Source organism: Galeopterus variegatus, unplaced genomic scaffold (genome assembly GCF_000696425.1).
Source record: "Galeopterus variegatus unplaced genomic scaffold, G_variegatus-3.0.2 Scaffold3726, whole genome shotgun sequence".
Classification (NCBI taxonomy): domain Eukaryota; kingdom Metazoa; phylum Chordata; class Mammalia; order Dermoptera; family Cynocephalidae; genus Galeopterus; species Galeopterus variegatus.
In genome coordinates, this window is record NW_007729837.1 from 138,306 (window position 1) to 150,432 (window position 12,127).

Consider the following 12,127-nt stretch of genomic DNA (forward strand, 5'->3'; position numbering starts at 1 on the left):
CTGAGCGAGGTGCGGGAGCAACACCGAGGGTTGCGATCCCGTTGCCGGTCCCCGGTCCGGTACGGGGGCAACCCTGGGGGTTGTGATCCCTTGGCGGACATGGAAAAAGAAAAAAAAAAAAAAAAAAATCTATTTTTTTTTAAAATTAAAAGGTCTTCTTCAAATTAGCTTCTAAAACAGTAGTCTATACCTTTGTATATGTACACTATACCTCTCTATATGTATGTGCATATTTTCCAATATGGAATGAAAGAGCCATTTACATGAGGAAGTACCTGGGACCACAGTGCTACAAGCCTGATGAAACCCAAAGTGTTGGGGTCAACATCAAAACTGGTGTCCTGAAAGTCTCAGCCAAGACTGCCAGGTGGTGTCCAGCCAGGTGGTGAAGTGAGTGGTGGCCATTGGTAGCCCTGGGGAGGGACCCAGAGACTATGCAGCCCTGATGATCAATCTTTGGGGGGACTCCTCCAGGGGAACAGCCCGGTCCTCTTTCGCAAAGCTGACTGGAGGGTCTTTCTGATTCCACACACTACACTGGTTCTGCAAGACCAGAAAGGGACCAAATGGAAAATAAGATGGCACAGGCAGCTCTGTTCAAAGGACCTGATTGTGTGCCAAAAATAAGAAGCAAGGTTTATCAGTGACTCCCTTGGCAGAGATGCTGGTACACTGGCCAGGGTGAGTAGTGACGGCCTGAATCTGTGCTGCCATCACCTCCCCGCGGCCACTGCTGTCCTGGGCACTTGGCACCACTGTGCAGTTCACCTGGCTTCTGCCCAGGGCTTTTCCAGAGGAGCCCAGGGGGGACACTCGGAAAGGGAGGAGTGAGGGACCATCTTGGCAGAGGCCCTGGCAGCTGCTCCTCCATGGCACTTATCGTTCAAAGGCTCTGGAGGCCTGAGAGGCCAAAGCTCCCCTGATTGAACATAGGTGGGAGATTCTTGGAGCAATGATGGTTGCTACAGAAGGATTTGCCAGGAATAAAAAAAGGTGGCTTTAGTCCATACATTAGTAGACTGGTATAAGAAGTTTTAGCCAGTCTATGGTATGGGAAAAATTCCCAACAGGAACATACTTTGTATGGTTTTGCCTCTTGAACAAATGTTTGTAAAAGCCTATATGTGTTTTCAATGGCTTTAGGTATTTTAGGGTGTGGAATGGATTTCCAGGGTGGGAGCCCCGACATACACGGATATGTAGGAGATGCGGGCTGGCCTGCCTCCACTGCGCGGGGACCAGCTAGGATGAGGGGCGCCTTTGTTCAAATGCTCCCTCTTATCTCTCCTCTTTGTATTCTGTTACACTTGGGTTAAAAAAATCCACATTATTATTAAACACTTGTGACTTGAAAACAACTCAATTTTTAAAAATTCCCGTGGCTCCTCCTCAGAGGAGATTGTGTCAGCCACCTCCCCATGCTGCGCTGCCAGGTGCTGGGAGCCTTTGTTTTTGACTTCCTCCTTTTCTCTCAGCTGACCTTTCAGAGGTTTTAGATAGAGGGAAACAAAATGAGACTGGAGCCAAGAAGCCTAGGGCCAGGCATGCAGAGAAGGAGGCAGTCCTGGTTTTCCTTTTTCTTCTCACCTCCTTCTGTGCACTTGCGGTCCAGGTCCCAGCGCCTATGCCTGGTGCTAGAGGCTCTCCACCATCTGGTGCGACTTAGAACTTGAATCTGCAGTCCTCTAGTGAGGCCCAGCACTCTTTTGTTGTCCACTCTTGCTTTGTGTCATCTGGCATCTGCTCAGGCCGTGCCCATTGCCATTTGCCCAGCCTCAGCCACTCCCCAACTCCTAAGGTCCTACCCTGTTCTCTGCTTCTCCACCTACCAGTCCTCACAAGCATTCCCCGACTGCTTCAGCCCACACTCTGGGTTTGCCATAACTTCTCCACTAGCATGTAATCTCTCTGAGGAACAATTGTCATCTATTTTGCTATCCATTTTCTCCCAGAATGGTGCCTCATACACAGTAGGAACTCTTTTTTTTGAATGAATGAATGAGAATGCTGTGTAGTATCCTTGAGTTCTTTCAGGTGCATATCTTATGTACGTATCTGAACACCACGCAGGGCTTCTTGAGCGAGGGGCCGTGTTTTATGTCTCATGCGTACTCAGTACAGTGCTGGGCTGGCTGGTCCATCCAGGCTTCTTATTGGAAATATGGGCAGACTTAGGAACTCGTGTATGGAGAGGTTGGAGGCTAGTCCTAGCTTCTTTTCCTAAAAGTTTTGCAGTGAAATATACGGATATTTGGTTGGAAACCCCATGACACTCTTCTCCTTATGCTCACTCTGCTTTCCCAAAAGCCTCCCGTTTTTTTTTAGTTTTTAACAATCCTGGTAATCACGTTTTCACCACAATGAGCTTTTTAATTTCCTTTAATAATAAGCCAGTGCTTCCTTCAGAGGGCAAAAGAGGAGACTGCTGAGTCATCGTGGCCATTGTTAGATGAATGTTTTCCTGTTTATGATAAAGTAATACATGCTGATTGCAGAAAACTAGAAACATATGTGAAAGCGTAAAGACTAAAAAACTTCTGTAACTTCAGGTGTAGAAATAGCCACTCCTTCTATAATGTTGTTTTATATAGTTTAGAGCACATGAATATATATGCTTGTATTCCACTTTGTGAACATCATTATATCATGAACATTTCCCCATGTCACTAAAAATGTTTCCTAAATATTACCTTCATAAGGGCTGCACATAGCTGCATCACAGTTTGTAGTTTTTGTACATTATGCTTTTTAACATTGTTTTGTAATATTATAATGCTATGGTAAATACGTTTGTGAATCAGTTTATCCTTCTACCAGCAGTTTAAGAGAATGCTTTTTTCATCTCATCCTCCCTAATATTGCATATATTCTTGAGTCTTTTCATCTTTGACAGTGACAAATGATGAATCATTGTTTTTACTTTTCTTTCATAATTAGTAAAGTTTAACATTTTCAAGTGTTTGACCATCTGTATTCCCCCTCTTGTGAAGTGCTATTAGTTCTTTTGATTTTTTTTTTAATCACTTCGGTTTTCAGTTTGTCAGTTTATGTAAGCCTTTATTTAAAGGCTGTTAGTTAACCTTTTGCCATCACAATTGTCATAACAAAGCATAAGCCTTTATCTGCAGTAGGGCCCCTGGACCAAGACAAAAATTTAGACTTCAGGTCAGCGTGTAGGCTTGACCACTGTCACTTGAGAGATGCAGTGTGAACAGGGACTTAGGAAGGAGATGATTTCTGCCTGAAGGGGAAGCAAATTCCCAGTTAGGGAAATAGAAGGAAAATATTCTCAGAAGACGAATTTGAGGCAGCCTTTTTTGTTTGTTTAAGCATCTCTAAAAATTTCTTACTATCAAAGAAGAATGAGATGGTGGCTGAAGGAGACACAAACATTGTGTCATTTAATTCTAAATTATGTTCTTGTCAGGTTCATGTTAAAAAGAGTGACACTTTTGTGAGGGTGTGACTGAGGGACAATTAGACATCGCAGATTGTTGCACTAAAAATCCCCCTGGCTGTCTGCAGGGCCTCAGGCTCACCAGTCCTGAGGACCAGGACACCCAACAGGCAAAGAAACAGGGTGAACAGAAGGTCTTCCCAGCATAGGTTTGCATTCCCAGTCCTGACTTTAGATGTGAACTGTTCCTTGCTAAGAAAGAGCCACTCCTTGCCTGTCAGGAGCACTGGAGAAGGGTTGAATGAGCAGAAAGACCGCTTCTTGCCTTTGACCCTCGCTTATTTGCTTAAGATGCCTAAAGGACCACTTGCTCTCTTGAGCTGAAGAATCAAAGTGAAATTTACAGACCATGCATAGTACCTGGTGTTCCTTTTCCATAGAGAAAGATTTGCAGCTCCAATCTCCATCTTCCAGGCATACTTTGTACTTTTTTCCTTATATGCTAAAATATTTATTAGCTTAAACATTATAACTCTATTGTATACCAATAGTCATCATATACTTATAACCTCTAATTTGTCACTGCTCCTAATAATGGCTTTACACAGTACATTCTTATCCCAATACTTGAGATCCCCACAAAACTCCCTTCTCCTCTACTTGGTCTTATACAAAAAGCAAACACAAATCCCCCCTCATTCTGTTTCTTTCAATTCATTCTTCTTATCTGATTGTCTAGTGCTACTCAGTAACCAGGCTTTACATATCCTGGGCTTATTGAGTCTCTTGCCATCTACCTGAATTCAATTCATTGCCTACATGCCTCTGGCACTAGTATTGCTCCCAGGGACTTTTGCCTTTTACACCCCTCCCCCCACTGTCCCCTCACTAGCCTCTCAAGAACCTTCCATTGTCCTTCATATCACATGAGTGCTCATCCACCACCAGTAGGAATTCTGTTTTAGTCATTAAGCGTGCCCAGTGGAGTACAGAACGGCCCCTTCAGCTAGTGTTCCCTTTCTAGGAGGGTGGGGACATTTGAATTCCGCCATCAGTGAATAATATCACATTCTCTACCCAGAAGCTGTTCATGTGTTCCTGAGCTGGCTACCAAGAATGACTTGCTACCAAGGGGTCCCTCTTTTCTTGGGCTACAGTGTTAGTACTTCAACATTTTTCCTGCTTTCTTAGGGACAGGACACCTCGATGCTGTCACTGCACATATTACCTCCTGGACTTCTATTATTCTTGCTCTCCCTTCCTCAGCTTCTGCTACTATGGCTTCTTGGATATTTTCCAAAAACCTCAAGCAAGCTTGTGGCTTTTGTACTTGCCATTCCCTCTACCTGGAAGGCTTTTCTATCAGTCCTGTGTCTCCCTCCCTCCCTCCTCCAAGTCTCTGCTCAAATGTGCCTTCCTCGGTGAGGCCTTCTCTGGTTAGCATTTTAAACCCTGCAACGCCCGCCTCTGCAACACCCCGCACCAGCACTCTCTGCTCTTCCTGATAGCGTTCATCACCATCCAACATTCTGAATGTTGTACTGATTTCCTCCAGCCCCCAGTAGAATGTAAACTCCACCAGGGCAAGGACTTTTGTCTGTTATTCATTTTTATGTATCTATGTATGTCTATATCACCATTCTATCTGTCTAAAATCTTTTACTGTTCTATTCCCAACACCCCAAACTGCCCCTGGCACCTAGGAGGAACGCAACAAATACCTACTGAATGACGTATGTATGAATGGATGAATGAGTGAATGTCAGGAACGGCGCACACAGCTTCTCTTACACTTCTCCCTCTGTCTATTTTCTTGACTTCTCTGTCCTGGTTCTCTTCCTTCTGGTCCTTCTGTCTTTCTCTTTTTTTATTCTTCCTGTTTCCTAAATGTAAGTTTTCCACAAGTTTGTTCTCTCTCAGATACGTCATCCAAGCCTGCGGCTTCAGAATTGAACACTTTGAGACCACCGGAGAGGGACTCTAGTGATGACCACTGAGGTAGAGGGCCAGCAGCCCCTTACCCTGACCTGCCACCAGCAGCAGCAGTTGCTACTGTGGCCTTGAGGAATGCCTCATTTAACTTGCATGTTTTAAATTTGTTGCTGTCAGACATTACACATTTTGCAAACTTTGCAGAACAGAAGCTGAAAAGAAAAAACAGGTAAATCATTAGATTCTTATTAGTTACAAATTCACTTCCTGGCCTTTTTTTTTTTTTTTTTTTTTTTTTGGTGGCTGGCCAGTATGGGGATCCGAACCTTTGACCTTGCTGTTATCAGCACCATGCTCTAACCAAGTGAGATAACCAGCTGGGCCCCCTGCCTTTCTCTTTATTAATGATTTAAGAACGTCATGGGGGCCAGAGAGGGGAGAACTTGCTTGGAGAAATCTTTTCAGTCTTTGGAAGGGGTCTGAGAAGGAATCTAATCTTATCGTAGGGCTTATTAATAATTGAAAACAGACCTCAAAATCTCTTGAGCATTTATTACATGCCAGCTCTGTGCCAAGCACTTATTAGGCATTATCTTTTTAACTTCTCACAACAACCCTAGGAGGATTTACTATTTTCATCTGCGCTTTCCAGAGGAGAGAACAGGCCTAGTGAGGAGTCTTGCCTGAGCTCACACAGCCTGCCAGGCAGCATCATGTCTGTCACCGTGAGAACCTGCCTCTGACTGGCAAGAGCCTGCTGAGGGCCTGGGCCCACACTGCGTTATCTCATTTAATCTTCACGGCAACCATGTGCGGATGTGATTGTCTATTCTCACTGGATGTGGCAGAGACAGTGTGGAATAGTGGTTCTGAATGTAGGCCTGGAAGCTATGTCTTCTGGGTTCAAATCCCAGCTCTTCCATTTACCAGATATGTAACCTTAGTTACTTAACGTCCCTCTGCCTAGTTTTCTGATCTGTAAAATGGGCATAATCATAGAAGTTATTTTGTAGATGTTATGGAAATTAAACGAAGTAATTCATGTACAGCACTTAGATCATTACTTTGTAAGTATTATTTAAATTATAGTCATGCACCACATAAGGACGGACCACATATACGATGGTGGTCCCAGAGGATTATATCGAAGCTGGAAAGTTCCTATTGCCCAGTGACCTAGTGATGTCATAGCTGTGGTAACATCATAGCACAATGCATTATTCACGTAGGAGCAACAGGCTATACCATATAGCCCAGGTGTGTAGTAGACTGTACTGTCTAGGTCTGTATAAGTGCACACTATGATGTTTGCACAACTATGAAATTGCTTAATGATGCATTTCTCAGAACGTATCTCCCTTGTTAAGTGATGCATGACTGTATTATTGTTCTAGAGAGGAACTGAGGCTCAGAGAAGTTAAGCCCAGGGCCACACGGCCTGTCAATGGTGGAATTCTAGGAGACAGACAGTGCTGGCATTCGGGAACAGCTCTGGCGAGCTGTCCTCATTTCTGGGTGGTGCTGTTGATTCCAGGATGCAGCTGTCATGTTGTGAGAGCAGCGCAGTGTGGTGGGGACAGCATGGGCTGTAGAGCCAGACTACCTGGGTTCCTGTTGCTGTCTGTCACTAGTCATGGGAACTTGGGCAAGTTATGTAGCCTCCGCTTGCCTCACACCCTCATCTGTAAGGCATCAGCTGTCACCTTCCTCGTGGGGCTGCTGTGAGACTGAAATGAACTAATGTGTGTATAAATGGAATAGTGCCTGGCACAGGCTCTGGTCATGATGACGAAGCAATGATTTGGGGGAGATAGAGGAATGGAGCGGGGAGGGAGGTAGAGATGAAGGGTCAGGTGTGTAGCATAAATGGCAAGAGGAGAGAGAAGAGAGGCACAGGGAAGAAGATGTTAGAATAAAGCCAGAACAACAGAGCTGGACGAGGCACAGAGCAAGGGCAAATGTTTACTTGTCCAAGGAGGCCACCAGCCCTGAACACATTTAAGACTAGTGTGTTCGTGGTTTATTTTTGCGGGTGTGGCTCCCACAAAAAAAAAAAAAGGGAAGAAGAAAGGAAAATGTGTCATATTTCCTTTGGCAGAAATGTGAGTCCAGGTTCTACTTTTTCAAGAACGGGCTCCTGCAGTGTTTCTCAGATGTATTGTAGTTAGGTGGTGGCAGCTCTCTGTGGATGGCCTTCTAGGGAACCAAGCTTTTAGGGAACACTGTGATGTTTTGATTAACCTAATTTGCATGTAAACAAAAATAACTTTACCAGCAGAAATAGGACTACACCATGAGATTGTAACAGGAAGTCAGAAGTGTGAGTCGAGGCACCTACACGTACAAGAAGCCATTGAAATAGCTGTTTAAATGGTTCCATTAATATTTACTTGTTATTTGTTCAATTATTTTGTTGTTTATTAGCTCTCACTGGCAGATAATCCAGCTGAGAACAAAGGTTACAAAAAACTTAGAGGGAAAGAAATCCCTAAAAATGAGAAGATGTCTGCAGATTCGGGGCCCATCCTCGTTTAGTTTTTATTGGTAGGACTCCACAGTCCAGTTTATGGGAGGCTGAGTCACTGGACCCAAAGCAGAGCTTGAGGATCACTAGTACTAGAAACTAGTTACTGCCCTTGCCTGTTGTGCTGGTTCTCCTCTTCCAGGCCTCTCTCCTGAAATTACGGTGGAGATTTGCCACCCCCCTTCCCTTGATGAGGCCAGGATTTCAACCTGTGGCAGTATTAATGACACATCTTGGATGATACCCTGAGTAAGAGGCCCTGGGGATCAGTGACACACAGGGAAAACCAAAGCCTGCTTTCATTGAGCTTGCACTCTAGTTGCGAAGGCAAACACCAAATACATTTTTAAAAAAAGATCACTATAGCTAAAGAGCTCTCGGCATCCAGTCAAAATGGCAGAATAGACGGCCCCCAGCATCACTCTCTCCCACAAATCAACCAATTTACAACTATAAAAAAGCAACGACAGCCAAGCTGGGGCCCCTAGAACTCAGGGGAAGAGGAGGAGAGACCTATGGAGTGCATGAAGGCAGGAGAAGCCACAATGAGAGAAAGGAAATCTGCTCTGACCATTTCGAGCCCTGGCTGCTTCCAGGCTGGAGCTGCTGAGCACATGGAGCAGGAGCTGCCAAAAGATGCAGCTGTGCCCATCAGATGGAGTTGCTTGGAGGTGGCAGGGGACAAGAGGGCGTTGGTAGCCCCCAGGACAGCAAGACCACTAACAGGGTTCCCATGGACCCAAATAGGAAAAAGGAGCCACAACAACTGAAATAAAGGAGCCACTCAGAGGCCAGTGAGTCACCGCAAGGGACAGGCGCATAGCCTGTCCCATGGGAAGTGTTTGTAGCACAGGTGGTAGGGGAGACGGGCCCACAGGGGAAACACTGGGGCACAGCAAGGACAACTGATCTGCATCCCTATCAGCAAAGGACCACTCAGAGGAGACTGGTCAGGAATATAGAATTGCAGGGGGTGCAGTTTGATGAAAAGACTCAGGCCCAGACCAGAGTTTCTACACAACCCAGGTGCACCAAAACTCAGGAGACCCAGAAGTACATACAAGGTTAACAGTTAAAACCTGAGCTGCACAAAAAGCCTTCCCTAGGGAATCAGCAGCAAAGCAGCAATTTAGCTCAACCACAGAGCTCAAGTGCTGGTCCCCACAGGAAGCTCCCCCATATTAGAAGTAACCAAAGGACAACAAATTAGTTCTAGTGCAGAGTTTAAGTGGTAGGAACAGCGAATAATCCAACACAGAACTGAAAGAAAAAACAAAGTACCTACAACCAGAGACAAAGTTTGATATTAACTAGTAAAGGTCTCATTTCACCAAAGAACACCTACAACACCTAGAAGGACCAGAAGTCCTCTGGGCTACCAAGCCAGGGAGGGGGGAGGGCTGGGGGCATCAGCCATGCCCCCTGACACCTGCAACAAGTCCAGAGGGTGGGGGGGCCGAGATGACCACTGAGCTGCCACAGGAAGCATCCCAGGCTCCCAAGCTGGGGCAGTGTTGGGCAGGGAGCACTTACAGCACACCCCTGTGACATCTGCTCCCAGCCCAGCAATGACCAAGCCACTGCTGGAAGCCCCCTGATCTCCCCTGCAGGAATGAGGGGGGTGCCACAGGCATCAACCCTGCCCCTCCTCCTCCCTCCGTCTCGCACCCTATTTCCTTCTCCTTTCACCTCTCCCCTTCTCTGCAACTGCTCCACAACATCATAGAATGCTAAAAAAAAAAAAAAAGTAATGTTAATAAATAAACCTTAAAAAAATTTAAATTAAAAAAATAAAAAAGATCATTATAATTTTTAAAAAGCTTTGGGAAGGAAATAAACAGGGTAAAGTGAGGGAGAGAAACCGGCAGGAGTAAGTGAAGATTGTAGGCCTCTGGTCAAAGTCCTGTCTGCAGAAGAGACATTCAGTTTAAGGCCTGAAAGGGTTTTTCATTAATCCTGAAGCAATTGATTAGTTAAATTAAAAACAAAAACAAAAAACTACTTTAGTTCGTTATCTCACTCCACATACTAAAATAAATTTCACATGGACCAAAAGGTGAAATGTAATAGACAAACAGGTTAAAGAAAAAAAAATCTAGAAAAGTAAATATTTCATTTATGAATGAGAAAGACCATTCTGAACTAAAAGTAAATCGAAACTACAAAGAAAAAAATTGTACAGATTTAACTATTTAAAATATAAATTTCTATGTGCCAAAAACAACATAAATAAAATTAAAAATCAATGAGCACGAAAAGTATCTACAAGTATGAAATAATTAATATATACAATGTTCATGCAAACAGTTAAGAAAAAGATTAAACACCATAAAAATGGACAAGGAATATGAAGATAATTCACAAAAGAAAGAATAAAAAGTAGTTCATTAAGTTGAAAAAAAAATCTATACCTTTCCTAATGTAATCAAAGGTATGCCAAGTAAAATAACCTGTGAGTTTCCCTATTAAAACTGTAGGTAAAAACTCTTGATGATACCAAGAGTGTGGTAAAACTGGCATTATCACACAATGATGGTGGATGTGAAAATCTGTAGCAACCTTCTAGAAGGCGATTTGGCAATATGCATTAAAATCCCTAAAAATAGTCATATCTTTTTTGCCTAGTAATCCCACTTTTATAAATCTATCCTAAGGTAGCAATCAGAAATGCAGTCAATTACACACACACACGTGCACGCAGGAAAATTCATCACAGTATTACTTCGATGAAAAATGGAAAGCAACTTGAATGCCCCATATTAGAAGTAAACTATGACATGTCAAATTATGACAAATATGATGCAGCTTTTAGAAAAAGCACGTATAAAATCCCACTTTACAGTATGACTGCATCCATATAAAGAGGCATAGAAGAAAGAGATGAAGTATTTTAAAATGTGAATGTCACCCGTGATATCGCTGGGTGATAGCATTATGGGCAATTGTTCTTTTCTTTTTGCATTAAAAATGCTTCCAGAATTATGTGCTATATTTATGAAAAAGTGAAATTTATAAAACAATCATAAACAGGTTTTGTACTTAGATAATTGAGAAAGGGGAATATGTGAAAAATCGAAAGAATAATGTCACATGAAATGACCTGCAGACCCAAGATTTTGCAGGGATGGGGTATGAGAAGATGATACTGAAAAATGCACTTCAGTTGTCATGAGGGAAGAAGGAAAGAAGGAACCTTATTATTTTTTTTCTTCTCATAGAACCTTTGAAGAAGTGTAATGGAAGTTATCAACAAAACTAAACCCACATTTAAAAAAAAACTTTTAAGATATGCACCAAGAGAACTAAAATCCCACTATTAATTTCGATCGGGGCATGAGAAGCAATGTAGTCTAACAACATAGGGTCTAAAAAATCTCTTAGATCCTATTATATTCTTCCAGTCAAGAACACAGGTCTTTCCGACAATCTTGATCTTCGGGGTGTGAGAGTACATTAAGGTTTCATAGTGTTTTCGTAACTACCTTTGAGTGACAGCTTAGGACTGCTGGTCAGTGATCTGCCTACTTCTGATGAGCAGCAGGCCAAGCACACTTACCTGCACAGACTGTGTGCAAGACCCTGCTGCACACAGTCAGCCCTGTGCATTTCTAACCAGTAACACTGCCATTGCCTTCATCCTTTCTGAGGCCAGAGATACACAGGGCGATGCTGAAGAGGGTGGAGGGAAGGAGAGCAAAAGGTAGATGGATCGATCATACACAGGAGAGAGGCAGGAAGGTCACACACTGAACAACCAATCACTTCACCTACGTGTACCTCAAGAATGTGAAATATCCGCGCAGAAAAACAATTTTCTCATGAGGTGGTGGCATCTGGGCAAGCTGCTGTACTTGTAGCGAAGGTACTTACAAAAAGAAGGCGCAGAGCCCACAGAAACACTCATGAAAGGAGGAGCAGGAAGTCAGGTTCGATTGATGGTTCCTTCTCGCTGGTTTCCTGATGTCAGGCTCCAGAAACGAGGACAGAAGACAGGGAGATGGCAGGGGGATGCAGCCCTGAGCTTGTGTCCCGCTGCAATCTCAATGTTGCCTGAGTAAACAGCTCTGAACTTTGTTATATTTGTGCTGATGTCACGATCAGCTGATTTCACTTTCGTTTCTTAACTTGCCTGTGCTCATGACTTTTCGGAAATAGGGAATGTAAACCACTCTTTGTTGCTTACCAGACCACTTTCTTTACCCACACTGGAGCCAACAAACCAACTGACTTAAAGAGCAGGTAAGTGGCTTAATTATGTCACACAGTAATTCTAG

The 12,127-nt window shown here is 43.6% G+C and overlaps 1 protein-coding gene across 1 annotated transcript in view; it reads right to left on the minus strand.

The window, feature by feature from the left end:
• TMEM140 (transmembrane protein 140) overlaps positions 1-11,788 on the minus strand; it is a 15,602-nt gene extending 3,814 nt beyond the window's left edge. The window contains exon 1 of the mRNA XM_008585816.1: positions 11,724-11,788. The gene's annotated coding sequence lies outside the window, so the exon portion shown is untranslated. The remainder of the gene's footprint in view (positions 1-11,723) is intronic.
• Between the last annotated feature and the right edge of the window lie 339 nt (positions 11,789-12,127).